The sequence below is a fragment of the Mustela putorius genome, unplaced genomic scaffold (genome assembly GCF_011764305.1).
Source record: "Mustela putorius furo isolate JIRA1106 unplaced genomic scaffold, ASM1176430v1.1 tig00002118_pilon_pilon_pilon, whole genome shotgun sequence".
In the NCBI taxonomy this organism is placed as follows: domain Eukaryota; kingdom Metazoa; phylum Chordata; class Mammalia; order Carnivora; family Mustelidae; genus Mustela; species Mustela putorius.
Window position 1 is genome coordinate 125,560 of NW_025421952.1, and position 26,778 is coordinate 152,337.

Consider the following 26,778-nt stretch of genomic DNA (forward strand, 5'->3'; position numbering starts at 1 on the left):
TCCCACGTGAACTGTACTGGCCCCTTTCAAATTGGTTCTGTTGGCTCTGCTAAGAATGACTGTGTCTTTTGCTCTCAGACGGACCGTATCCATTTCTTTTAGAGGTACTACAGTGATTTCTCTCTGAGGAATGGCGACCACTCCTCTCAGAGCGCCTGCGCTGTCTTCCCTCAGTAGGGCTGTGTCCTCGCACCTCAAAGACACGGAGATAAGTTTTCCCACATGGACTGTACTGGCCCCTTTCAAATTGGTTCTTTTGGCTCTGCTCAGAATGACTGTGTCTATTCCTCTCAGAGGGACTGCGTCCATTTCTTTCAGGGGGACTACAGTGAGTTCTATCTGAGGAACTGTGACCACTCCTCTCAGAGGACCTGTGCTGTCTTCCCTCAGTAGGGGTGTGTCCTCTCACCTCCAAGACAGGGAGATAGGTTTTCCCACATTTCTTCCTCAACCTCCTCTGTGCTTGCGCCTCAGGAGCCTGTTCTACCCTGTTGTGGCTGTAAGCAGGCAAAACATTCTCCTAAGGACAGCAGCTCCTCTTGATCATTATGCAGCAACTCCAGCCTTTTCTAAAGGAACAACCCGGCAAATCCGGAGCCATAGTTTACCGCCCAAACTAAGTAAATAAGCAACCACCTAGCAATCTCTCTTTTCCCTCTGTTTTTCCCTCCCTCTTTCCCTCTTTCCAACCTCCCTTCTTTGGTCTCTTCCACCCTCCCTCTTACAAGTTCTACCACCTTTGGGGCATCTGGCTAGCTTGGTTGGTAGAGCATGCAATTCTTGATCTCTAAAATCCAATTCAATTCAAGTAGAGTTTACTTAAGACAAAAACAAAAACTTCCACCACCCAACCTCCTCCCAGAAACGACCTTCCCTGACCTTGCACATTCCAGATGTTGGAAGATCTGTTGAAGACTTCTCTCCATTGACCAGAATGCGTACTCCTGGGCCCATCCCATAGGGAGACCTGAAAATCTGGATACAAGAGTAGGTCAATGTCACTGAAGTGATATTAAAGTACTAGTAAGGAAACCAGTAAGAATAGTGACTTGACTTAGAAAAGGAACAGCTATCATTCTGAAGGAAGTAAAACAGTACTAGGTACCTTTCTCTTCACTCCTATAGAGCTTATCAGTAGAGTAAGCTGAAGAGAGGAGGAATAGATGTGAAGGTCAACTCTACTCACTGTGTCCCATTAGCTTCGGAGCAGCTCATCCTAAGATTTTCTTCCCACTGGGAAGCTGGGAGCAGAGATAAAGAAGCTTTTAGCACCCTAATGGTTGATACCACCTCTACCTTGTTCCACCCCCTTGTTGTACACATAAGAAAACAAAAAGGTGAAACCATGCCTAGGGTCATTAAGTTAATTAGTGGTAGAGCTCAGACTTAACCCAGGGCTCAAGTTTTTATATTTTGAACTCTACTATGCTGCCTTCACCGTGGAGTAGATGAAGCTGTTGGAAAGAGCAGGAACAATCATGCGAGTAGGGAGTTGGAGTAGGGGAACCAAAGTTCATAACACATATTTTTTCCCCCAAAGGATTCTATCCAGTGCCTATGACAGGGGAAAAAGTTATCGGAACTTCCTGCACCAAACATTAATCTCACCCAATTTCTTTCCTGATACTTTGAGTTCTACACAAAAGGAAAATTAGGCAAGAAAGCATGGGGAAAGGAAGCATAGGAAGAATTATCAATCTGTTTACATCTCTTTGGAAGTTGCTCAAAAGAATCTGGCATCTTTGGAGATGCTAGAAAGAATAAGCACATTTCTTTCATTTACATAATCCTTTTCCAATTCCCTCCCTCAACCTGTTATTAAAGTCTGGAGTCTTAAAGCAGACCCACAGTTGATTTGTCAGTAGCCTTGAGCTGAAGAATCAAGGATAGGATCTTTCTGACCTGTGAGTTTCTGGATCTTTTTGAATTTATGCTTCTTTGAAGTCTAGAGAGGCACAAAGAGAAAAGAATAAAATCAGAAAATGTTCTAGGTTAGAGAATCAAGAGCACATTTCCTCTTACAGACACAAATATTGATCCATTCGGTGTCCATAACCACAGCACAACTGGCACCCCATTCATGTATTCATAGATCATTTAATGAGTGCTTACTAAGTTCTAGGCAGTAGCTTGGGTGCTAGGACTACAAAGGTAAATATGACCCCTGTATTCTGGGAATTCACATTAATAGGGAAAACAGATGTCTAAACACCTAAGTTATAATACAGTGTGGTAAATATAGAGCACATAAACCACATGTAAATAAATATAGAACAGAAACATCTAAATATATTAATAAATAAATTTAAATTTATAGGTATATTAATAAATAAATATATAACAGAAATATAAGCGTCAGAGAATAAAAGGACAGGGATTCACTGCCTGGGAGAGATGGGAAAAGTTACTCCAGAAGTGGCCAATTGTACTGGAGTCTGAAAAATCAGCAGAAAGTTTTTAGGTGAAAAAAGAGCATTCCAGGCAAGTCCAAAGCAACATCCCCAAGAAGATTATAAAGTCATGAGTGTCAGGTGCACATTTGCTAAGACAAAAGCTGAAAATAGAAGTGGAAGCCAGATTTTGCCAAATGATGGAATTTTTATTTTATCCTTTAGGGCAGAATTTCCCGATCAGTAACATAAACTCCTGAGTTTTTTGCAAGCACGTTCCAAGTCACTTTAAAGGCAGAATTACATTTGTTACCATTCAAATAAAACAATTTTTATTTCTCCCTTTTGAATCATGACATCAGTCTCGGAGAGTGTATTACAAGAGCCTACATAATATTCATAGTATTGCCAAAATGTTTTAGCTAAACAATGTTGAATAAAAGTGTTAAAAGCAAAAATTCTCCCAAGAATCCTGTTTCAACATAAGAAAGTAAATCAATGTGATACACCACATTAATAACACAAAGGGGAAAAAAACTGGACAATTATCTCAACTGGTGGAGAAAAAGGATTGCCAAAATCCAACACCTATTCGTGATTTAATAAAAAAAATTAAAACACTTAACAAACTAGGGATAGAAGGGAATTTCCTCAATATAGTAAGGGGTATTAATGAAAAACCCATAGCTAATATCATTCTCAATAGTGAAAGCCTGACAGCTTTTCTTTTAAGGTAGTGAACAGACAAGGATGCTCAATTTCAGTACATTTCTTTTCTTTTCTTTTTTTTTTTTACAGATTTTATTTATTTTATTTGACAGACAGAGATCACAAGTAGGCAGAGAGGCAGGCAGAGAGAGAGGGGAGGAAGCAGGCTCCCCACTGAGCAAAGAGCCTGATGCGGGGCTCGATCCCAGGACCCTGGGATTATGACCTGAGCCGAAGGCAGAGGCTTTAACCCACTGAGCCACCCAGGCACCCCTTCACTACTTTTCTTTAACATTGTGCTAGAAACTCCAACCAGAGCAATTAGGTAAGAAAAGTAAAACCATCCTTTCCTTTGAAGAGGAAAAGTTAAACAATCTCTATCTCTATTCACAGACGACATAATCTTATTTACAGGATATCATAAAGAATACACACGCACACACACAACACACACACACAGAAACCCAATTAGAACTAATAAATGAATTTAGCAAAGTTACAGAATGCAGTATCAACACACAAAAATCAGTTGTTGTTGTTGTTGTTTTAAGTTGGCTGCATACTGGGCCCAATGGAGAGCTTGACCTCATGACCTAAGATCAAGATAAAGATCAATATCAAGACCTAAGCTGAGATCAAGAGTTGGATGCTTAGGGGTACCTAGGTGGTTCAGTCATCAAGCATCTGCCTTCTACTCAGGTCATGATCCCAGGGTCCTGGGATCAAGCCCCACATCTGGCTCCCTGCTCAGCTGGAAGCCTGCTTCTCCCTCTCCCACTCCCCCTGCTTGTGTTCCCTCTCTCACTGTCTCTCTCTCTCTGTCAAATAAATAAAATATTTTTAAAAATAAATAATTGAATTTAATTTTTTTTTAAAAAGATTGAAAATAGAAACCCTGCCTACGTTTCCAGCCTGCCTCAAGAATTTGGGATTTATCAGCCTCCAGAAAAATATTAATATCAGCTAATTTTTCAATCTCCCCCCCAACTCTGTGTGTGTGTGTGTGTGTGTGTGTGTCTATGTGGTGTTATAATAACACATCTGGTGTTTGTCCCAGACTCCTGACACAGAGCTTCAAAAACACTGGGGGGGCACCTGGGTGGCTCAGTGGGTTAAAGCCTCTGCCTTCGGCTCAGGTCAATATCTCAGGGGTCCTGGGATCGAGCCCCGTATCGGGCTCTCTGCTCAGCAGGTTCCTCCTCTCTCTCTGCCTGCCTCTCTGCCTGCTTGTGATCTGTCTCTCTGTCAAGTAAATAAATAAAATCTATTAAAAAAAAAAAAACGGTTTGGTGAGACACTTGTCTGTTGCTTTGTTTAAAAAAAAAAAACACTGGGAATTTCCTGAGTGATAGGAATGCCTTGGTTATGCTAATGAGGTAGAAAAGAAATGTTACTTCTCCCTTTACTTTGGGAGGGTGAATTAACCTTGATTCTAGAATCTGATCAAGACATTATTAGAAAGGAAAAAACTCACAGGTCAGTCTCTTTCAAGGAAACAGACGCAAAATTCCTAAACTTAATATCGGCAAACGTGATCCAACAATATATAAAAAGGATCATGAACAGTGTCACAAACATGTTATATCTGTTTCAGGAATTCACAGTTGGTTTAATACTTTAAAATTTCATTGTATTTCAGCACTTTAATAGAATAAACAAGAAAAATCATATGAGCATCTCAATAGAGGCAGAAAAAGTACTTGATAAAATTCAACACCCATTCACGCTAAAATTCTTAGCAACCAGAAGTAAAAGGGAGCTTTCTTCATCTGCTAAACAATATTTACAAAAGCCACACAGCAAACATTATGCATAAATGGTGAGTTAAAGAAAAACTTCCTCTACATAAAGAAAGAAGATAAAAATCCCCACTATCTACTGAACACAGTACTGGGAATCTTACTCCATGCAACAAAGCAAGGAAAAGAAATAGAAGTCATAGGATTAGAAAAGAAGAAATAAAGTTATCATATGCAGACAATGGGACTGTGTAGGGAATCACAAAATGCCTTTGGAAAAGCATCTACCGATCCATTTTCAGGATTGATAAGCAAATTAAGCAAGACTTTTAGATAAAAGGTCAATATAGGAACCCCCCCTTATTTTTTTGAAAAGTCCATTTTATTTTGAGGTATTTATTATTATTTTTAAAGATTTTATTTATGGGTGCCTGGGTGGCTCAGTGGGTTAAGCCTCTGCCTTCAGCTCAGGTCATGATCTCAGGATCCTGGGATGGTGGCCCACATCAGGCTCTCTGCTTGGCAGGGAGCCTGCTTCTCCTCTTTCTCTCCCCCCCTCTGCCTGCCTCTCTGCCTACTTGTGATCTCTGTCTGTCAAATAATTGAATAAAAAGAAATCCTTAAAGATTTTATTTATTTTCGATAGAGACAGTGAGAGAGAACATGAGAGGAGAGAAGATCAGAGGGAGAAGCAGACTCCCCATGGAGCTGGTAGCCTGATGCGGGACTCAATTCCGGAACTCCAGGATCCTGACCTGAGCCAAACGCAGTTGCTTAACCAACTGAGCCACCCAGGCACTCTATTTTGAAGTGTTGACATAATTTAGAAAATGACATTTTTTTTTTTAAGATTTTTTTTTTGAAATAATCTCTACATCCAGTGTGGGGCTCAAACTTACTATCCCAAGATCAAGAGTCACATGCTCTACTGACTGAGCCAGGCAGGTGCCCCTAGAAAATGGCATTTAAAAAGACCAGACCTGGGTGGCTCAGTGTGTTAAAGCCTCTGCACCTGGGTGGCTCAGTGTGTTAAAGCCTCTGCACCTGGGTGGCTCAGTGTGTTAAAGCCTCTGCCTTCGGCTCAGGTCATGATCCCAGGATCCTGGGATCGAGCCCCGCATTGGGCTCTCTGCTCAGCGGGGACCCTGCTTCCCCCTCTCTCTCTGTCTGCCTCTCTGCCTACTTGTGATCTCTGTCTGCCAAATAAATAAATAAAATCTTTTAAAAAGTAATAATAATAATAAAAATAAAATACCAGAATTGTGTCCCTCCTAATAATCATCATGACCTCTGAAATTGTCTCCCATCCCTCCAAAAGTAATTCTGATAAGACTTAGATCCAACTTACCCATTTAAAGAAATAGAGAAGAAAAATGGAACATATTAAATAACAACATGAGTATTTAATCAGTAAAATCTTGCATGCAAAACCCTAGAGGACAAATGATCCATTTCTTTAACATATAAATGGAAAGAATAAAAGAAAGATATGGAGGTAGGGAATCTACAAATTATAAGGAAATAAAAACACACCAACCAATCTCAATATGTGAACCTTATTTAGATCTTGAGTCAAACAGACTGTCAAAAATGATTTTTATCATTTATGATACATTTGGTATTTGAATACTGATGGATATTTGATGGTACTCAAAGATGATTGTTAAATTTTTAGGCATATAATGATACTGTGATTAAGTATTTTCTCTTAAAAGAGTCTTTACCTTTTAGAAAAACACACATTTAATTAGGAATGAAATTATGTTACCCGACATTTGCCTTGTCAAAACAATGTGGGTTATGGAATCACGAAGATTCATTATGCACTTTTTTAAAAGATTTATTTTTTTATTTCTTTGACAGAAAGAGATCACAAGTAGGCAGAGAGGCACGCGGGGGTCAGGGGGGTGGGGAGCAGGCTCACTGCTGAGCAGACAGCCCGATGCAAGGTTCGATCCCAGGACCCTGAGATCATGACCTGAGCCAAAGGCAGAGGCTTTAACCCACTGAGCTACCCAGGTGCCCTTGAGCCACCATTTTTGCCTTCAGATGCCCAAGATGAAAAGCAACAGTTACTCCCATGGTTTAAGAACCTAACCATCTGGGCACTTGGGTGGGTCAGTTGGTTGAGTGTCTCTTGATTTGGGCTCGTGTCCTGATCTGAGAGTCATGGGATCAAGCCCCACATTGGGCTCCATGCTCAGTGGGAAACCGACTTGAGGTTTCTCTCTCTCTCTCCCCCTCACTGCCCCTCCTCACTGCTTGCGCACACGCTCTCCCTAAATAAATAAAAATAAAATCTTTGTTTTTTAAAAAAGGACATGACCTTCCACCATTTGGGATAAACTGCAAAAGCTCCAGAACTCCCATACAGTACAAAGTTTGGGGGAGGAAAAACAGACCCTGGGCTTTTTAGCCAACCTAGGTCATAGGAGGCTTAAAGCAGATTATACTCAATGTAGACAAGGAACTATATTTGCCCTTTCTTATATCTAAGTGTTCTGGAACAATGCACACCTGTTAAAGTCAATGAACTTTCATGCCTCACCTGTTACATGGGGGAAAGTGGGCATTCGTCTTTTCCTCTTAAAGATGTTAAAATGAACTTTCCAACTTTAAAAAACATGCTGCTTTAAAATGAAAATATTATATACCTAATGTCACTTATCATGTATTATGAAAAAGAGATAAAGCGATGTATAAATTCCCAAGGGGTTGACAAATTTTGACAACGAAAGTTTTCAGGGTCCAAACAGGCTGGGAAAAGCTGCTGCAGGGGGTGGGGTGCTGAGAGATTTTGTTTGTTGGTTCAGTCAGTTTTGGCGAGTGACACAGTCAGCCGTGGGAAGCTCTGTGCGTGTGGTTTCTCTTCCATAAAGCCAGGGCTATGTTCTATGCTCTAGGCTGGAAAAAGTTGGTAGGAGACCAGCCAGCATACCATAAAAAGATGAAGTCCTAGTGAGGACAGTAATACTCAAGTGGGATTGCTGTGTTTGAGAGATGTTTATGAGAAGAAAAAACACTGAAAGGAACTTTGTGGCCAAATATGTTGATAACTACATCTACCTCCAAGATCTAGAGTATAGGCTAATGCTGTCCAATAGAATTTTTTTCTATGATGATGAAATATCCAAGATCTGCTCTGTCCAATGTGATAGCCTCTAGCCACATGTGATACTTGAAACGTCCACAGTGCGAGTAAGGAACTGAATTTTAAATTGTATGTAATTTTGGTTAATTTAAATTTGAATGGCGCCACGTGGCCAGTGGATACCGGACTGGGTAGCACAGGTCTAGACAATTAATCTGAGCGAGGCAAGGTGAACATCTCTGCATAGATTTTTTACAAGCACTTCAAATGGTAGAGTTCATTTTCAGCCTCCTACCACACAACGTCTGCCTAATGTTTCCTATGTTGTTCAAAATGCCATCATCTTGTCCGTCACCCAGGGTTAAAATTGAAAAGTCATGTATTCATTTCACAGACACCCAGGGAGCACTTACTAAATGTCAGGGAACATTTTTCACGCAACTAGAACAATCATAAAATTTGTACAGAACTACAAAAGATCCCAAACTGCCAAAACAATCTTAGGGGGGAGGAAAAAAACACATCTGGAGGGGTCACAATCCCAGATTCCAAGGTATACTACTTCAAAGCTTTAAGAATCAAAATAGTATGGTACTGGCACAAAAACAGGCACACAGATCAATGGAACAGAATAGAAAGTCAGAAATAAACTCATGATGATATGGTCAATTAATCTTTGACAAAGGAGGAAATATGTGATGGGAAAAAGTCTCTTCAACAAATGGTGTTGAGAACACTGACTTGCTAAATGCAAAAGGATGAGATTGGACCATTTTCTTACAACATACACAAAAATAAACTCAAAACAGGTAAAGGACCTCTATGTGTGACCTGAAACCATAAAAATCCTGGAAGAGAGCACAGGGAGTAAGTTCTCTGACATTGGCCACAGCAACATATTTCTAGATATGTCTCCTGAGGCAAGGGAAAGCAAAGCAGAAATAAACTGTTAGGACTACACCAAAACTAAAAGCTTCTGCACAGCACAGGAAGCAACCAACAAAACCAAACAACAACTTACTGAGTGGGAGAACATATTTGCTAATGACATATCTGATAAAGGGTTACTATCCAATAGAGAGAGAGAAATTACACAATTCAACACCCCAAAAACCAAGTAATCCAATTAGAAATGGGCCGAAGAGAGGTGCCTGGGTGGCTCAGTCAGCGAAGTGTCCGACTCTCTGTCTCAGCTCAGGTCGTGATCTCAGAATCATGAGATCAAACCCCACGTTGGGCTCCACACTCAGGGCTGAGTCTCCTTGAGATTCTCTCGCTCGCCTTCTGCCCATCCCCCCACACTCGTGTTTCTCTCTCTCTCTCTAAAATAAATAAGTAAAATAGTTTTAAAAATTTAAAATAGAATTATATTATCCAGTAATTGCATTATTGGATATTTACCCAGAAACTTTGAAAACACGAATTCAAAAGGATATAGTACCACTATGTATATAGCAGCATTATTTTTTTAAAAGATTTTATTTATTCAATTGACAGAGAGAGAATGGATGAGTGAGGCGGAGGGACAGAGGGAAAGAGAGAAGCAGGCTCCCCCTGAGCAGGGAGCCTGACACGGGGCTTGATCCAGGACCCCAGATTCATAATCTGAGCCGAAGGCAGACACTTAACCAACTAAGCCACCCAGGTGTCCCCAGAGTAGCATTATTTACAAAAGCCAAATGATGGAAGGACTCCAAGTGTCCACTGACAGATGAATAAATAAAGAATATGTGATACACACACACACACACAAACACACAATGGAATATTGTTCAGTCATAAAAATGAATGAAATCTTGAAAAAAAATGAACGAAACCTTGTCAATTGCAACAACGTGCATGGATCTAGAGAATATAACGCGAGGTGAAATAAGCTGGTCAGAGGAAGACAAATTCCTCGTGATTTCACTCACATGTGGAATTTAAGAAACAAAACAAATGAACAAAGGAAAAACAAAGAGAGAAATCAAAAGAGAGACTCAAGTACAGAGAACAAACATGGTTCCCAGAGGTGGGGGGTGGGGGATGGGTGCACGGGATTAAGAGTACACTTATCTGGATAAGCACTGAGTGATGTATAGAATTGTTGATTTACTATATTGTACACCTGCAACTAATATAACACTGTATGTTAACTATACGGCAATTAAAATTATAAAATTATAAAATAATATACAAATTTCCTTTCTTTAAAAAAAAATGTGACAAGGCACCTGGGTGGCTCAGGGGTTTAAAGCCTCTGCCTTTGGCTCAGGTCATGATCTTAGGGTTCTGAGATCCAGCCCAGCATCGGGCTCTCTGCTCAGCAGGGAGCCTGCTTCCTCCTCTCTCTCTGCCTGGCTCTCTGCCTGCTTGTGATCTCTGTCTGCCAAATAAATAAATAAAACCTTAAAAAATAAGTAAATAAATAAAATCTTAAAATAAAAAAACCCTTGGACATAATTTTTTTTTTAAGATTTATTTATATCTGAGAGAGAGAGAGCGTGGAGCAGGGGGACGGGAGGGAGAAAGGAGGAAGGGACAGAGCCAGACTCCCTGCTGAGCGCAAGGCAGGTCACCAGGCTTGATCTCATAATCCTGAGATTATGACCTGAGCCTAAATCAAGAGTCACAGACCAACTGAGGCACCCAGGTGCCCCCTGACATCTTCCCATTGCATATAGAATGGATATATATATATGTACATATACATACATATATTTCTGTATGTATGAACTCTTCAGCCTGGCATTGAAAGCCCTCTACAATGTCACCTCTGTCAATTTTCCAGATTTTTCTGTCACTGACCTCCCTATACTTCTACCTTCCAACCACATAGGTGTCCTCTCTTCAAACATATCCGACACTCTTCAGTTTCCCCCGCTTTTCCCCAATCCATTCCTTCCAACTGGAAAGTCGTCCCTACTGTCTTCCATCCACCCTATCCATGTCCAAAGCCCTTCCCTTCTTCTGAAGCACAATTCAATCCTGAGCTCCCCCAGAGGCATTTTCTAGATCCCCCTGCTTCAAAAGACTGCCTCCAACCCCTTCAGCACTATTTATACTTCTACTAACTCTTATCATTTTCTCTTTCATTATGTATATATCCATCTCTCCCCCCCCAGGTTCGACTAGAGCTCCTAGAGGGTGCGGTTGGGGTTTTATTTTTCCTCAATGTCTAGTGCGCCACCATATATAATAGGAGCTCAAGGTTTGCTGAAATAAACTGAAAGGAACACGACTGAGCATGATTGACACTTCTAGGAAGACATCCATAGGCACTGTCTCAACTCCCCTCTTCCCCCACCCAGTTCCTCCCCTGGCCCAAGAGGTAGGCGTTTCCAGTGCTTCAGAGGCAGGGACGGGGAGCAGTGGTTTTCCAGGGAAGTTTGCATCACATACCTCTGAGGCTCTCTTGGCTGCCTCCTGTTCCCTGCTCTGTCTTCCAGAGAAGAGCAGCCAAAGCCTCCAAAGGAATATAAACCAAGTAGTAGTAGAAGGCTGACACATGACGGAGGAGGTATGGCCAGCCGCCAAATCGGTGCCATTTCTCAACCCCCTGCCTCTCTCAGCCAAACAATATTACCCCTCAAGGCTGTGACTCCATATGACAGCACAATGGTCATTGCAAGGTCAACCTGACAGGGCCCAGCCAATGTGCGAGCTGCTTGGGTCTCTTCTCTGAGATGTGTCCATCAGAGGCCCCTTCCTGCAGCTGCCCATGGGCTCTGCCTTGGCAGCCAATGCTCAGGGAAGACCTCCTTTAGCATTCTACTAGGATTGGGTGGGCCAAGTTGGCATAGAGAGTATGGAGGGAAGATTTCAAAGGAGCAGCCCCTCCAAAGGGCTTATCTTGTCCTATAAGCATCTTCTCTGGAACCTTTCACTCTCTAGAGGTCCAGGTCTGCTGTCCTATGTTCCCAACCACAAATTAGAATACTGAGGCAAGTACATTTAGGAAACCTAGGCTATCGTAACTACAGATACTCTCAGGAACTGTGATTTATACATTGTTTCTAACTCCAAAGATTGACACATTTCTTAGTTGCTATAGCATTGAAACAGAGATGAGATGTCACTTAGGGAAATTAAATGATCTTAGAGGATCACTCAGCTCTAAAAACCCATAGTCTCATTTTCCAGAAGATTTATTATGTCATTACACCCAGAGTAAACTGGATTCTCTATGGTTAATTCCCTGTAAACAAGATTTACAAAGAATCAACTTGTGCTATACTATAAAACTGGCCAGGTTTTTTTTTTTTTTTTTCATGTAGGAATGTTAATTGGAAGATCAATTCAATTAAATAGCTATTGAATAGCAGGCACTGTTTTTGAAAAAGACAATGATGGTATCTCACCTCACAGAATTTTCAACCCACTGGGGAAGACCAAGTAATGTTCTCAGGAAGCCCATCATCAAGGAAGTGGTTAAAAAACACATGATATGTCCAGATTATGAAAGACTTTGCAGTCATATAAAGATTATAAAGAATGATACTTGATAGGCTGAGCACACCTTCCGAGGCAGATTACTAGTATATGCCAGCCTGATGTTCTAAGGTTAAGCTTCGAGGTACAGTTTTGGTTCTTAGAACACGTGTGTACAATTTGACAAACACTTATAAAAAGGATTTTTATTTATTTATTTGAGAGAGTGAGAGAGAGAGAGGAGTCTCTAAGCAGGGGGAGGGGCAAAGGGAGAGGGAGAAGCAGGCTTCCCATTGAGCAGAGAGCCAGACACAGGGCTTAATCCCAGGACCCCAGGATGGTGACCTGAGTCAAAGTCAGATGCTTAAGCAACTGAGCCACCCAGGTGCCCCACTTTTTTCTCTATGTGTTTAAAAATGTAGTCTTTCAGGGTATCTGGGTGGCTCTGTGGATTAAGCCTCTGCCTTCAGTTCAGATCATGATCTCAGGGTCCCGGGATCGAGCCCCGCACCAAGCTCCCTGCTCACTGGGGAGTCCGCTTCCCTCCCTCTCTCCCTGCCTCTCTGCCTACTTGCGATCTCTTTCAAATAAAGAAATAAAATCTTTTAAAAAATATATTCCTTGTGTCTTGAATATTCACTCACCATTATGTTCGAGTTTTGTGATCTCTGTCAAATAAATAAAATATTTTTTTAAAAAATGATGATATGGATATATTTATACCGAAAAGTGTTCTTATTTTTTCAGTGAAGAGAAGCAAGTTAAAAACAGCATGGCAAGGATGGTCCTATTTTCGTATAAGTATATTTAAACACTTACACATGCATACAAAAGCCTAGAGGGACATTCTCCAAAATTTGTCTAAGTGGTTTTTTGGAAGAAGGGTGGGTTTTTTTGTTTTTTGTTTTAAACAGATTTTATTTATTTATTTGACAGAGAGATCACAGGTATGCAGGGAGGCAGCAGAGAGAGAGAGGAGGAAGCAGGCTCCCTGTGGAGCACAGAGCCAGATGCGGGATTCTATCCCGGGACCCTGAGATCATGACCTGAGCCAAAGGCAGAGGCTTTAACCCACTCAGCCATCCAGGCACCCCATTCTAAGGATATGTTTTTAAAATGGGACACTGGATGTTTTGTTTTCATAACATTAAAAAAAAAAAAGCATTTGTATCTGAGATTTATTCTTTTCCTTGGCACAGTCAAGGTCGAATTTAAGGAATATAAGCAATCCCTTAGATCCTTTAGTCTCCTGAAAACACTGGGGCTCAGTGAGCCCACTGAGCCACCCAGACGCCCCTAGAAGAAGGTTCTTATGGATGCTTTTCTCCTTTTGATTTCTGTATTTTCCAAAGTGTTTACAATAAAAATATTGCTACTATAATTATAATTTTCTTTAAAAACACAGATCTTTTTCAAAGATCACAGGATAACATTCCCTACTATATCCCCTATCCCTGGAATAGGACCAGGCACGTGATAGGTACATAATGAATGAATGAGTAAAAGAATCTGGCTCAATTCATGGATATGGTGGAAATTTGTACTGTAAAGTGAAATAAACCACAGACGTAGAGTCACAAGGCCAGGGTTCCAGTCCTGGATCCTGCTTTAGCCACGTGGCTGTGATTACAATGCTTTAATCTCTTAGTTTCAGCTTCTTTATCTGAGATGGGGGGAATAACCTACATCCTACATCCCTTATGAACCCATTATGAGAAATGATATTATAAATGAAATAGTTTGTAAAGTACAGAGTCCTACGTGTGTATTAGGTATGATGACGGCACAGTGGAAGCTGGAAGAGGCATCTCACATCAAGGAGGGTTCTAGACAATGTGGGTTTCATCGGAGAAGATTTCTCAGGAGATGCGAGATGTCAAAGGAGACCACGAATGTGGAAAGTATGCCAAAAAAGTAGAGCTGTGACCAATGAACACCATTTGGAAGGGAAGACAAAGGTACGCACTGGAAGGAGCATGGACCCCCTGGCTCAGGGAGAAGGGCTTCCTTTGAGTTCTGAGTGCAGGTAAGAAAGCATGGCAGCTGTTTGGTCAAGTCAGGAAGCTTCCTGGAAGAGGTGATCTGAATAATGGATGAGACCACATCTCTCCAGCGCAACCCTTCAGGGCCCTGACGGTGCCCTGTGGATGGTGGGCAGGAGTTAGGTGAGAAAACCGAGGAACCACAGATGCAAAACTGCTTTCTTTCTTGGGCCACAAAGCACAGCTGAACTAATATTCAGATGTCCCAGTGCCCTCTCCAGACCAAAATGCAAAGTATATCCAAATTGATAATTATTGCTATGATTATTTTCACTGCTTGTACTGATAATGTCTTGCTAAAGCATTATCAGTGCATCAGTAGTGAAATTATAATTAGTAAAATTATAATTACAAATATAATCAATTATAATTAGTGAAAACTAGTGAAATTATCATTTCCTTATATTACAGACAATATCTGTATTTTGTCTGCAGTGAATTCAGCATAGTGACCTTGCAAGGATATACCTTAAAGACTTTTGTATGGTGAGGATGACTATAACATCAACAATGAACCTGAAACAAGGGACAAATGAGTATCTGTCAGGTGACTGGTGGCCTGGCCTGTCTTTTTCATATATTCCTGGAGAGAACTGAGCCACTTCCTTGGAAACACTGACCAGTGACCCAGTAACACAAGAACTTGCCCAGCTGGCTTTCTGGGAGTCCAACAAAGCTTTCCACCCTCCAGCCTTGAGGTTTGTTTGGTTGTATTTTGTTGTTGTTGTTTTGTTTTGTTTTTAGATTTTATTTATTTATATGCCAGACAGAGATCACAAGTAGGTAGCGGTAGGGGGCAGCAGGCTCTCTGCTGAGGAGAGAGCCTGATACAGAACTCAATCCCAGGAGCCTAAGATCATGACCTGAGCCAAAGGCAGAGGCTTAACCCACCCAGCCACCCAGGCACCCCAGCCTTGAGTTTTCTAATTTCTGGAACCCTTGCCCCTCTGAGTCCCTCAGCACAGAGAACACCCTCTCATTCCCCATACCTGGAAGAAGTTCCCTTCGTATTCGAAGAAAAGCAGTGGCCACGTGATGCGGATGATGGAGGGAAGAGCTTCCTCAGAGGGGTCTGGAGAAACAGAGAGAGAATGAGCCAGAGCAGCATCCCCAGGAAGGCCTTGCTGTAACTGCCACCCCAGGTTCCGTCCCCAAGGCTGGACCCTCACCGGCAGGGTCTGCCCCCCACGGTGCTATGCGCCACGGCCTGGATGTGGGCCCTCTTCTCCTTCACCTGCTCCAGGAGCGCCTGCACCTCCGTGAGGTTGTCTAGGAGAGGGGAGGGCGCCAGAGACGAAAGCTGTTCTTCCTGTTCCCTGTGGTCCTGTCAGGACAGCGCCCCTCTCCCTCCCTCGGAGCAGGTGCTTTAAGACCCAGAAAAATGACAGCTCCCCTGAGTCACTCCCCTGCCTCCCTCTGCTCACCCCACCGCTCCTGCCTTCCCTCTCACCATCCAGGGTGAAAATGAAGACCACGGTGCCGATTTCTGTGAGGGATGGCAAGATGCACGTCAGGAAGTCCTCTTGGGAGAAGGAGAACTGGGGACCCTGGGCCCGAGAAAATGGGGGGCCCCCTCCCATGAAGAACTCCCACCCACAGACCTGCGGACCACAGAGGGCCTCACAGGACCTCTCACACAGCGTGTTTGTACACAGATGGAAGAACCGAGGTTCAACGAGGTCAAGTGTTTTGCCCAAGATGATGCAGCAAGTTGAGGGAAGAGCCCTGGACTAGAGCCAGCTTTAGAGGGAGAATCCAGAACCTTCCGCCCTCTCTGTGCTTCCCCAAAGCCTCCCGACCTCTAACCCATATTCCCTTCCCTGGACTGTCTGCCTGCTCTCCTCCCCCCACCTGTCCCCAGCGCCCCTCACCTCCCACTCCCTGCACACCTGTCACCTTCACAAACCTGCCCCATGTCCCGTCATACACTCGCCCCCGTGGAGGAGCTCAGTCCTCTGGTTAAACATGTCACTCTGATCACCAGTGAGAAAGCTGTGGATATCTCGGTAGTCTGGAACGTTTAAGGACAGGGAGAAAGGAATGATGGGCTTTATAGGAAAGATTGATTCTAGGCTTGGGGGAACGTTCATGGGTCTTGAAGGAAAGTGCCCAGAGGGGTGGCGGGTGAGGTGTCACACACATGGGAGGCCACAGCTAAGCGGGGCTGGGAGTTGAGGAACCAAGTCCTGAGTAGGGGTTCACAGCAAGGAGCATTTGACTGAAATGCCTATTCAAATAGGACAGTCTGGACATCGAATGAGGAACCCCCATGGGCTGCGGATGGGGGTAGGAAATCAGTTTGCATTCAGGAGGAGCCAGGAAGAAAGTCTAGACTGGGGGTCCCACCGGCACCAAAGCTGTGGATACACTCCACTCCATCCATGATGGCCATGATGCCCAGGGTCTGCCAGCCAACCAGGTACACACGGCCTTTTTCCTCCAGGCTGAGCACGGGCCAGAAATCAGGACACGAGAGGAGACACGGCAGTGAGAAAAGATCAGGGATCAGAGCAAGATGCACACGGCCAAGCACAGGTGCAAAACCAACAGAAAGGTTTACCGCGCCCTCCACCACGCAGACCTGCTCCCCTCACCGCGTTAAGGAGTCCTCAGGGTCTCCGCTGTTTTCAGGACAGTCCCCCATCCACGCAACCTCCCCACTCCTAATACGTTTCCACACACCTGATGCTGGCTTGCATCGTCAGGGCAGCGATCTTCGGGCTTTGACTCTAGGTCACCTGATGAGCCCGCTCTAATGTCCGCAGGATTTCCAGAAGGCACCTGGGAGAAAGGCCACCAGGGGAAGGGCCCAGGGCCCCCTCTAGACAGCATGGGTACCCAGCCCTGCCCAGGGGAAGGCACAATTCCCTGACAACTAAGTTCTGCTGGGCCCTAGCGGAGGTGCGGGGAGTCCTGTCAGAACGCAGGGCAGAGGACAGAAAGGACTTCCGTGAGCAGAACACAAGACCCAACCGAGGCCGAAGGACATGAAGAGAGCGGGGAGAGGAGGACGGGCTCGGAGCGGACGAGGAGGTCAGCGGGGATTCTGGGAGCCAGGCCAGAGACACAGGCCCCCGCAGAAGGAGTTCTTCCTGCATGACCTGGGCCCTCCCCCAGCCAAAGACTCTCTGAAATGAGGTGAGCTTTCGGTGTCCCAGGTGGGCTCAGGGATTAGGTGTCCCAGGTGGGCACAGAGATCAGTGGGACCTGAGGAGCCCAGGGTCCCCAGGAAACAAGTGAGACTTTGTGTGCTAAGAAACCCAGGCCAGCTCTTTTCCCACGGCCCAGGGTGCGGTGGCGGTGGGACAGGCCCTGAAATGAGCATCCACTGCGGCACATACATTTTTGGTGAAGGAGAGTCCTCCATTAAAAGGAGCAGGGTTAACAGTATCTCAGACTCATTTATATCTTCACATGAATTACGCTACAAACCTGGAATCTGGGAGTTGAGAAAAGGACCTCAGAAAGCACCCGGCCGCCCCGCCCCCCAGGGCCACCACTGCATGTGCAGAGCTGCTCTTGAGGAATCCACAAGCCTTCCATGGAACATTCCAGCGACAGAAGCCTTCAGCTTCATCAAGAGGCCCACGCCAATGGTGAAGTCAGCAGAGCTCCCTGCTCCTGGCCGGGCACCAGCATCTCCAGGGGTGGTCTCAAAAATTAAGTGATTTCAGGGCCTCACCCCAAAGTGACAACATCCGAGCTCTCGCACAAGTGCCTACGAATCTACTTTCTTCTTGCTTTAACACTCCTGAGGCTGAACATCCAGGGAACCACACCTGAGCACTATCGGTTTCACATGCTGATCTCTGGGATCAAAGCGGCCATCTACATAGAGAATAAGGCGGAGGTGATTGGGTGGCACAGAGTCCTCAGGAAAGGGGGACAGGGTGGGGTTTGAGTAGCCAGAGGGGGACCCAAGGGGAGCCTAGGATGACAAAGGAGAATGGTTGCTACAATAAGGGAGCTGGGCAAAGGGGAATCAGAGGCCACTCCGCACCCACGGCTCCTTTGAACAGATGCTTCTCTTTGGGGTCCGCATCGTCCCAACCCTATTCTATCTCCTGGGCCTTGTTTTCCTTGTCTCTCCATTCCTGTTTTGAATGTCTGCTTTCTGGTATTTGATGTGGCCTCTGTAAGCTGCCTTTAGTCCTTCCCGAAACAAGAGACTACATCAACCAGTGGACCAAAAAAACGAAATAAAAACAGAAACAAAACAGAATAAAACAAAAACCCACCCAAAAACAAAATCCTCATAAGCTCAGGGACAGTCCGTATTTACTCTAATGTTCTGAGATGTGGTGAGCAAGACCATAGCCACCATGCCCTCCTCTTCGTGGCTGTAATGTAGATTTTGGTTTTGTTTGTTTGTTTTGTTTTGTTTTAAAGATTTTTATTTTTTTATTTGGCAGACAGAGATCACAAGCAGGCAGAGAGGCAGGTAGAGAGAGGGGAAGCAGGCTCTCTGCAGAGCAGAGAGCCCGATGTGGGGCTTGATCCCAGGACCCTGGGATCATGACCTGAGCCAAAGGCAGAGGCTTTTTAACCCACTGAGCGAGCCACCCACTCGCCCCTGTACTGTAGATTTTGACAGGTTTCCTCTCAGCCTCCCTCAGGGGCCTGGCCCGTCAATGCCTTTCATTACAGTGGGCTCACCTGGCCATGTTCACGGGGCTGAAACCAACCAGGACTGGTAAGAAGGTGCCTGGGCTGTCCATGCCGGAGTCCACCTGGGCTGCCACAAAGGGAGCCTGATGGCAGGGGGAGAAAAAGGGTATGATGAGAGCGCAGGGGTTACTCTAGTGTTTCCTGAGGCGCAGGACCATCAGATTCCCCCGAGTCCTTGTTAGAAATGCAGAGTTCCAGCCCCAGGGAAGATTTACTGGATCTGCCTTGGAAGGGGAAAGCTCCAGGCCTGTATTTTTAACATGGGTCCCCCAAGGAAATCCTCTGCATGGTAAAGTTTCAAAACTACTGGACTAAATTGTATGCTCCTTAAGGTCGGTGTCCTGCCCTCCTTGTGTGTCTCCTTCCGCATCTAGCATTGCTCGACCTGTTTTTCTCTTAGTGAATTGTTAGAATCAGAATACTGCAGTGGTGAGAGAAAATTGGGGACACCAAATCCAGTGCTTGGAATCTTGTTAAAATGCAGATTCAGACTCAGTAGGTCTTGGTGGGGGGCGAGATTCTACATTACTAGCAAATCTTTGGAGATACTGATGTTGCTAAGCAAGGACCATGCTTAAGTAGCAAAGGACAGGTCCAGGGGTCAGCTTCTTATGTAAAGAGCAAGAGAGTAAATATTTTAGGCTTTGGGGCCCCTGTGAACTCTATGCAATACCCAACCCTATCGTTGTAGCATGAAGTGGCCATAGATCTTCTGGCCGTATATGTCAAACACAAATGGCTGTGTCTCAATAAAACTTTATTTACATAAACAGGCAGCAGCATGATGGCCACTGTGGTTTGCTGACGCTGGGACTAGTCCATCTACCTTGCTTGTTGAATGGACTGACACACAGGTATTCTGGAATCGGATCCTTTCCCTGTCATTCCACATTCATGCAGCTGGGTCTCAATTAGTGAGAGTAAAATCAAAATTCCTTGCGTGAACCCTTTCTGTTTTCTAGTACCCACTTCCGCAATCTATTTTCCATGCTGTTCTGCCCCCACCCCCTTCCTCCCTGTAGAATGGATCCCCCCAGGCTGTCTTCACACTCACAGAGAGTCCCACCGAAATGCCAATGACAATCACCCTCTTCTTCCCAGAGACCACCTAGGAGAGGAGGGTGGGTGAGACCGTGCCACCAGGAGGATTCTAGGATACAAACCTATTGCATGGAGATGTCAGGGTCAGGACTGCGGAAGAGGATGGGCTTTGGCTGGATGGGGACTTCAGTGTCCTCGTGAGAAGGAACAGACAGAGACGTCTGGTTGACTATCAGGGGAAAACACAGACCTTCTTCAGTTCTTCAATCCCCTCCCTAGATGCCACCACAGACCTAAGAGGACAGACTCAAAGTCAGTGGCACTGGTTGGAAAGCAGAAGATTATGGTATACTAGGGAAGAAAAGGGAATGCATTAAGAGAAGGGAATGATGGAAAGATATCATTGACTGAAACACCTACTATTTGCTGAACACCACAACAGACACTTTTTAGGGCTGGACACTCCAATTCCAACAAGGGCCAGACAGGTGACATGAGTATGTGAAATGGGCCGAGGATAAGGCAATAAGAAATAATGGCGACCAAAGCAAACTGGGCACGATCTCCACCTGAAAGCCTGAAAATTCTATTTCTAGAAAATACTATCCAGGCCAAAGAAAATATTCACAGGCCAACGTGGCTTACCTGTCACTGCTTGCAATGAGGTAGGTGTAGAGGTTTCTGTCCTAGACCTTTCAAAGCTGGTTGAAGGAGACCTGTCACCGGGGGGAAGGACACGGGTTAGTGATGAAAGTGAAGGGAGCGGTAACCTTGGATTTTGACAACTAGTGTGAGGATTCCCTCAGGCCAGCGCTTAAGCCAGTCCTGCTTGGAATTTGGCACGTCGAAAGCTACTTGCAGATGACAGCTTGGGGTGCATGGGATGTAGAGACACCCTCAATAGATGGAGTGGGGCCCCCAGTTGGGTTCGGAAGATACGATACGAGTTCCACGGTGAGATCTGTCTTTGAGAAGAGAGGGAGCCAGGGCCTCAAGAGGGCCACCTAGGAGCTTAGCTATGATGAGCTTTATGGTCCTGAGGGTTACCCCGAGAAGGCAGAGGAAGGAAAATCGGGGACCAGGATACTCACAGACATGAGAAACGCCATCCTGCCAGAGCTGCCCCCTCCACTCAGCACCACCAGCTCCCCCTCAGGTTCCTGAGAAAGAAAAATTCCCAGTGTCGCCAAGGCCTAGCTCCTAGCTCAGCTTGGGGGGAAGCACATTCCTTCTTTGGCAGCAACAGAAGAACTCCTGGGGAGACTCCTTAACCCTCCTTAACCACAAAAGGGAACAGAAAGATGCCTGGATGTGAGAACGAAACTTCATTCTGACTCCTAAATCTGGCTTAGCTACTTACTCCAACCTTACTCATTCCAGAAAGGACGGAGAGCAGCTTTGTATCCAGCAATCACTCAATAAAAAGCAGTGCTACCCAGCAATTATTAGCTGGATATATTTGGGCAAGCTACTGTGATTGTCCTTTGTTTTCCTATCTGAAAAAAAAAAATGGAAACAATCACACTCATTTCACAGGTTTTTTTTGCAAAGGTAATGAGTGTGAAAGCACAATGTCAATTACAGAGTGTGATGTAGATAATAGTTATTCTAATTACTGTTGATTAATAAGATGACAATAAAGAGGCCAGAGGGAGGACTGGGAGAAAGGAGAATGGAGATGGAGTAAAATGAGAAGTGGAAGCCAAGCCAAAAAGAGATCAAGTGGGGGAGGGAGAGAAGTTAGGAGGGGAGGAGACAGAGAGACTGTACCTTCAGCACTTCCTGCACTTTGCCAGCCACTTGGACCATGGTGGTCAGAACTGATTCACTATACAGTCTCTGTAGGGAGCAGGTGGGAATCAGAAGCCAAAAAAAGGACAGTGGATTTGGGGGGGACGGGGAGGAATGAATGGTGTGGTGGAGGGGCTCTCAGGTCTCAAACACGAAGGACCATTGGCATGGAGCTGGCATCTTTATTTTCAGTGTCCAGGGGATGGGTCTGGGTTACCTAGTCTGTGGGCATGACTTGCCGCTCCTCCTGGAAGATCTCAGCATCACATTGTCCCAGCAATGGAACAATTCCCTCGGCATCTGCTTTGTCGAGGTCCTGGGTCAGTGGGTTTGACTCCTCTGTGATTGGCAGGGCTGCCTCATACCCAGACCTCTAGAGGGAAGGGAGCACAAGGATGCAGACAGGAAGCCCAGGCCTCGCTCACGCCTCTGGATCTGGAGGTGGGAGCGGCAGCAGGCACAAGGTTTGGGGACACACACACACACACACACACACACCCACACAGCATCCAAGGATTTAGCCTGAACTTGGTACTCTGGGCCTAAAGGGGAAGGTCAGGAAGGAAGATGGGAAGGAGGAGAGGGAGGGAAAACAGAAACCCAGGGTGGAGGGAAGTCCAGAAGAGAAATGATTCTAGGAATCAGTGCAGAAGACCAACATGGAGAAGGTGGGATGAGGGAGTCTCACCTCCCACTTGCCAGGCTCTGGGGTCTCAATCGCGTGTTGAAACCATTTTGTGCCTGGCATGGTCTCATGCTCTGGACACCCTGTCGTACCTCCATCTTCAGCTACACAAACGCTTCTGTCACGCTAACTCTGCTTCCAGCTGGCGGGGGCCTTATCTGAGCCACAGTGATGATTAACCCAGGTACCCTGGCCTCTCCGAGCACCGCCCCCTCTGAGTATCTCTCCCCACACCCTTTCCCTATCAGTGGGCCCCCATCCCTCTGGGCACCCCAGGGAAGCTCTAGGGCTCCCTCTTTGCATACATGCACACTGCCCAGCCTCTGTTTTGCCCCATGAAGGGGCAAACCTGAGGTTCATCACTCTTAACCTTTGGAAATAATGACCTCTTCTCCAGAGGACCTGGAGCTCAGAAGTGCAGGGTAATACCCAGTCCCATGACAATGAGAATCCCTGAGCAGAGGATTCTTCTGGGACAAGGATGAAACAGCAGGCCAGAGATCAGGGTCCTCAGGGACAGCAGAGGTCAGAGGACCTGAGCCGTGGCTTGATCACATGTCCAGAACACACAGTACTCCGGGCCCCTCTTGCTCCATTTCACTCTTTCATCTCAGAAGGAAGGTAACAGAAGCTTTGGAGCCCCAGGGGGACACACGCTGAACTGAAATTTACGGGAAAAAAGTGCCACGGAAATAGAAATGCTGCAATGAGAATTAGAAACCAAAGTATCTGCCCTAAATACATGAGCCAACAGTTATTTACACTGAACAATGCACTTTTCACATGCAGTATCTCACTGGGTGCATTCCCACTAAGGAGACCACACTGACACCCTCGTTTTACAGATGGTAAAGCAGAGGCTCAGAGAAGTTAGGTCGTTGCTGAAGATCACACAGTTGACAGAAAGGGGACTCCCACCAGGTTGTTACTCCAGATCTCATGAAATAGTTTAAGGATTTATGTTGGTTAAACGAATGAAGTAACTAACACGCTGGTGCAAATTCATGATAATCCCTCGCTCACACAGTGTCATAAGATTTATAAAGACATTCCCCAACATTATCTCACTGGATCCTGCCAACAGCCCTATGAGGTTCTGGACGCTCTGGTTTTAGGAAACCTGACACTTAGACGACGAATTTCTGCACACCAGGCAGGAAGAAGAGCTAAAAACCATAGGTTGCTGCTCTTTATTTAGACTTCCCCCGCTATATACCCAGCCTGCTGTCTTAAACCCCTGGACTCCAGCTCCTCCCGTGCCCAGACACCTAGGTGACGCTCAATAAATATTTGTTTAATAAATTAAAGAATGAATGAGAGCGAAGAGAACCAATATCAGATTACCAATGGGGAAGAGATTTAAAAGCTGACGCAGTCTACAAGTGGAGATTTTACATCAATTATCTCGCCACTCTGTCCCCTCCGGCAGGGGAAGTGGGATTCCTCCTCCCAACTTGGCTAATTCTACCCGGGCAGGGAAGGGGCCCTCCCGGGAGCCCGAGTCCCTCGCACCTGTGCCTCTCTCTACGGCCCCCCCCCCCCCCCCCCCGGCTGGCTCCTTGGACAGAGCCAGGATCAGAGGCAAGGGGACCGGGGAGGCCGCCAATGGGAGGGTCCTGGGAGGATCCCTTGGAGAATGGGGTCGGGGGAGGGGGGGTAGGGGGATGACCGCGGCAAGAACCCCGGCGGGGCGGGGCGGGCCGGCACGTCCCGGTTCAGCTGCGGCGGAGCGAGCGGGGCCAGCTCTGCAGAAGGCGGCGGCTAGAAGGCCGGGACGGTCACATCCCGCTGCAGGGGCCGGCGGAGCGGCCTCACTGCCTCCCGCACCGGGACTCCGGCCAGCGGCCAGGCCGCGCCGGCACCGCCCCCCGCTCAGGGAGAGACTAAGCGGCCCGTCGGAGCTCTGGGGTCCCCCGCAGCCCCGCGGCCCGCTCCCGCTGCGCCTCCGCCTGCCCTCTGCCCGCGCTGTATGTATGAGTGAGGAAACCGAACTCAAAAACAGATGCACTAACACCCTGGGGATGGGGACAGGGTCAGGGAGAGCCTCAGTTGGTGATCTGCCCAAGACTGAAGGATCCCGTAATCTCCTAGAGGGTAATGACACTCCCACAATCTCAGGCCTGGTGCCCATCCTCTTTCCACTGTCAGCAGGGCCAGAAGGTAGGTCTCTTGGGGTCTGTGTCCCTGGACCTGGGGAATGGCTATCAGATGGGATATGTCCTTCCATCCCCCGGGTCCGGGGGACAGACACTTGTTCAACTGTATCCCACTAGGTCCCAGATGGGCCCCCATTGCACCTGCATCAGGACTCTCGGCATCCCCAGCTGCCCTCACATCTTGCCTCTGGGTCTCAAAGGGGGAGGGTTCTTTGGGTACTCCCCCTCCCCCAGCAACTCAAAGGAATTGTCTGGGTCTGGAGGCAGATGCTGCACTGCACTACTCCAATGTCTTCCACGGAGTCTCAGGGGCTCCCCGTCTCACCTGGTGGCCCCCCAGCTGCTGGTGACCTCACCCCTTGGACATTTTTCCAATAAATGTTCTTGGACAAACTGGAGATGACTGTTTGGGATACTGTACACTAAGCTGAAGACACTTCCCCACTGTCTCTCCCCTGACCACAAGGGCCTCTCACAACCACCAACTCGACAGGAGGACTAACATTGTTTTAAGGTGTTTGTTTTGATTCTGTAGCCTTGAATGGGGGGGGGGGAGAGGACAGAAATGGGTGTAGAAAACAGAAGCCCTAGTTCCTTTTGTTTTGTTCAGTGAGAACGGGGGAGAAGGAAAAGAAGGGGAGGTTTATAAATTCTCCTGCATCCGTGGAAACGAAGGTCATACCACATGTGAGGGGCCGGTAACCTTTTTAACTTCACTGCCCACATTGACACCCAAGCTTTTCACCACTGATTCCTCTGACTCCTCCATCAACCTCGAGTTAATTTCCAGAAAGGGACTGAACGGTGTTTTGAGGCAAATGAAAGAGAAGCTCCGCTAATAGACCCTTCAGTGCCACGTGCTCCTATCCTGTGCACTCCTGTACCTCTAGTCTTTCCCGCACTCACTTTTCCTTTTCTTTCTGTCTGCCTCTGTCTCGCTGATTCGGTCAAAGTCAATAATAACTGTAAAGTGTAAATGACTTTATATTCACTCTCTGCCACTATATCCAGAGGAGGAGGATGGAAATAAAACTGAAGGGTTGGAACTCCCCTGTCAAAAGACTTATACTTTGGGCTCTGGGGCTACTTCCTTCCTGTGAAAATAGAGGCTTTCCTCTACTGTTTCTTAAATTCCAAAGCGGGGTGGAGGGGATGGTGCCAGTGAGAGAAAAACCACTGTTTTTCCAGAGGAAACCACTGATCTTTCCAGAGCAGGTGTATCAACGCTCCTTTTCTGCATCTCAGCCTCTCTGGCATGTTCCAAGAATTTAGACCAGTAATTCTGAAAGGGACCCCAATCCAAACAGATCAAGAAGTCATTATCCTTTTTACCTCACCAAGCTCCAATCCCACGTATCACAAGACTTAACTTCATCCTATCAGATAAGCCCCGTTCTCATTTGCCCTCCGCCTTGAACCACAAAAGCATCCAGATCTGGGCAGCAGTCTTTGATCCACTGCTACCCAGTTCTGCAGTAGTACCTCTCACTGGCCACTGGCGCGGAAACACTCACATCGCAGACTCTGGACACCTCATCTCTTGGGATGGAAGTGGCACGGGGTATAGAAGCATGGCATAGATATAGGGAGCTACGAGTTCAGAATATAAAGGCTGTTTCAACGCATCAGCTCTGGGTTGAATCCCAGTTACATCCTTTACTCTTCATTTGTTAAGGGACCCCTCTAATCCCGAGTCTCCTGGCATGAGAAATGGAACTAATAATGCCATCCCCTACAAAAGCTGTCTTTGAGATTAAATGAGATAATGCATCTACAACCTTTTGCACGGTACCTGGCAGACGCATCCTGAGGAATCGGTTAGCTATCATTATTAGCCTTGTGATACCCCGTGCACATCATAGAGCCTATCTGGATTCAACCCGGGCTGCTCCAAAACGTATGAAAGCAACCGCCCTGCCTTCCTCCAGGGTCGTAAGTATTAAAAGAAGTATTCAGCCACACTTCACTCACAATGCAGGCGGGAGGAAGACCGCGACCCATAGGACCTCGAGTTTGCGGAGGGCTCGTGGGCGTGGCTTCAGCTTGAGTTTGCAAGC

General features: G+C 46.0%; 1 long non-coding RNA gene and 1 pseudogene across 2 annotated transcripts; both read right to left on the reverse strand.

Annotated features, from left to right (window-relative positions):
• Nucleotides 1–798: 798 nt before the first annotated feature.
• LOC123394269 lies at nucleotides 799–15,566 on the reverse strand. 2 transcript variants are annotated; one of them, XR_006608991.1, is made up of 5 exons: nucleotides 15,550–15,566; nucleotides 15,370–15,452; nucleotides 1,903–1,945; nucleotides 1,187–1,241; nucleotides 799–975 (listed from the first exon to the last, which is right to left on the reverse strand). It is a non-coding gene; the product is annotated as an uncharacterized LOC123394269 (long non-coding RNA). The 2 variants fall into 2 exon arrangements; XR_006608992.1 differs by lacking the exons at nucleotides 15,370–15,452; nucleotides 15,550–15,566 and adding an exon at nucleotides 11,310–11,386.
• Nucleotides 15,567–26,778, reverse strand: LOC123394261 (annotated as a pseudogene).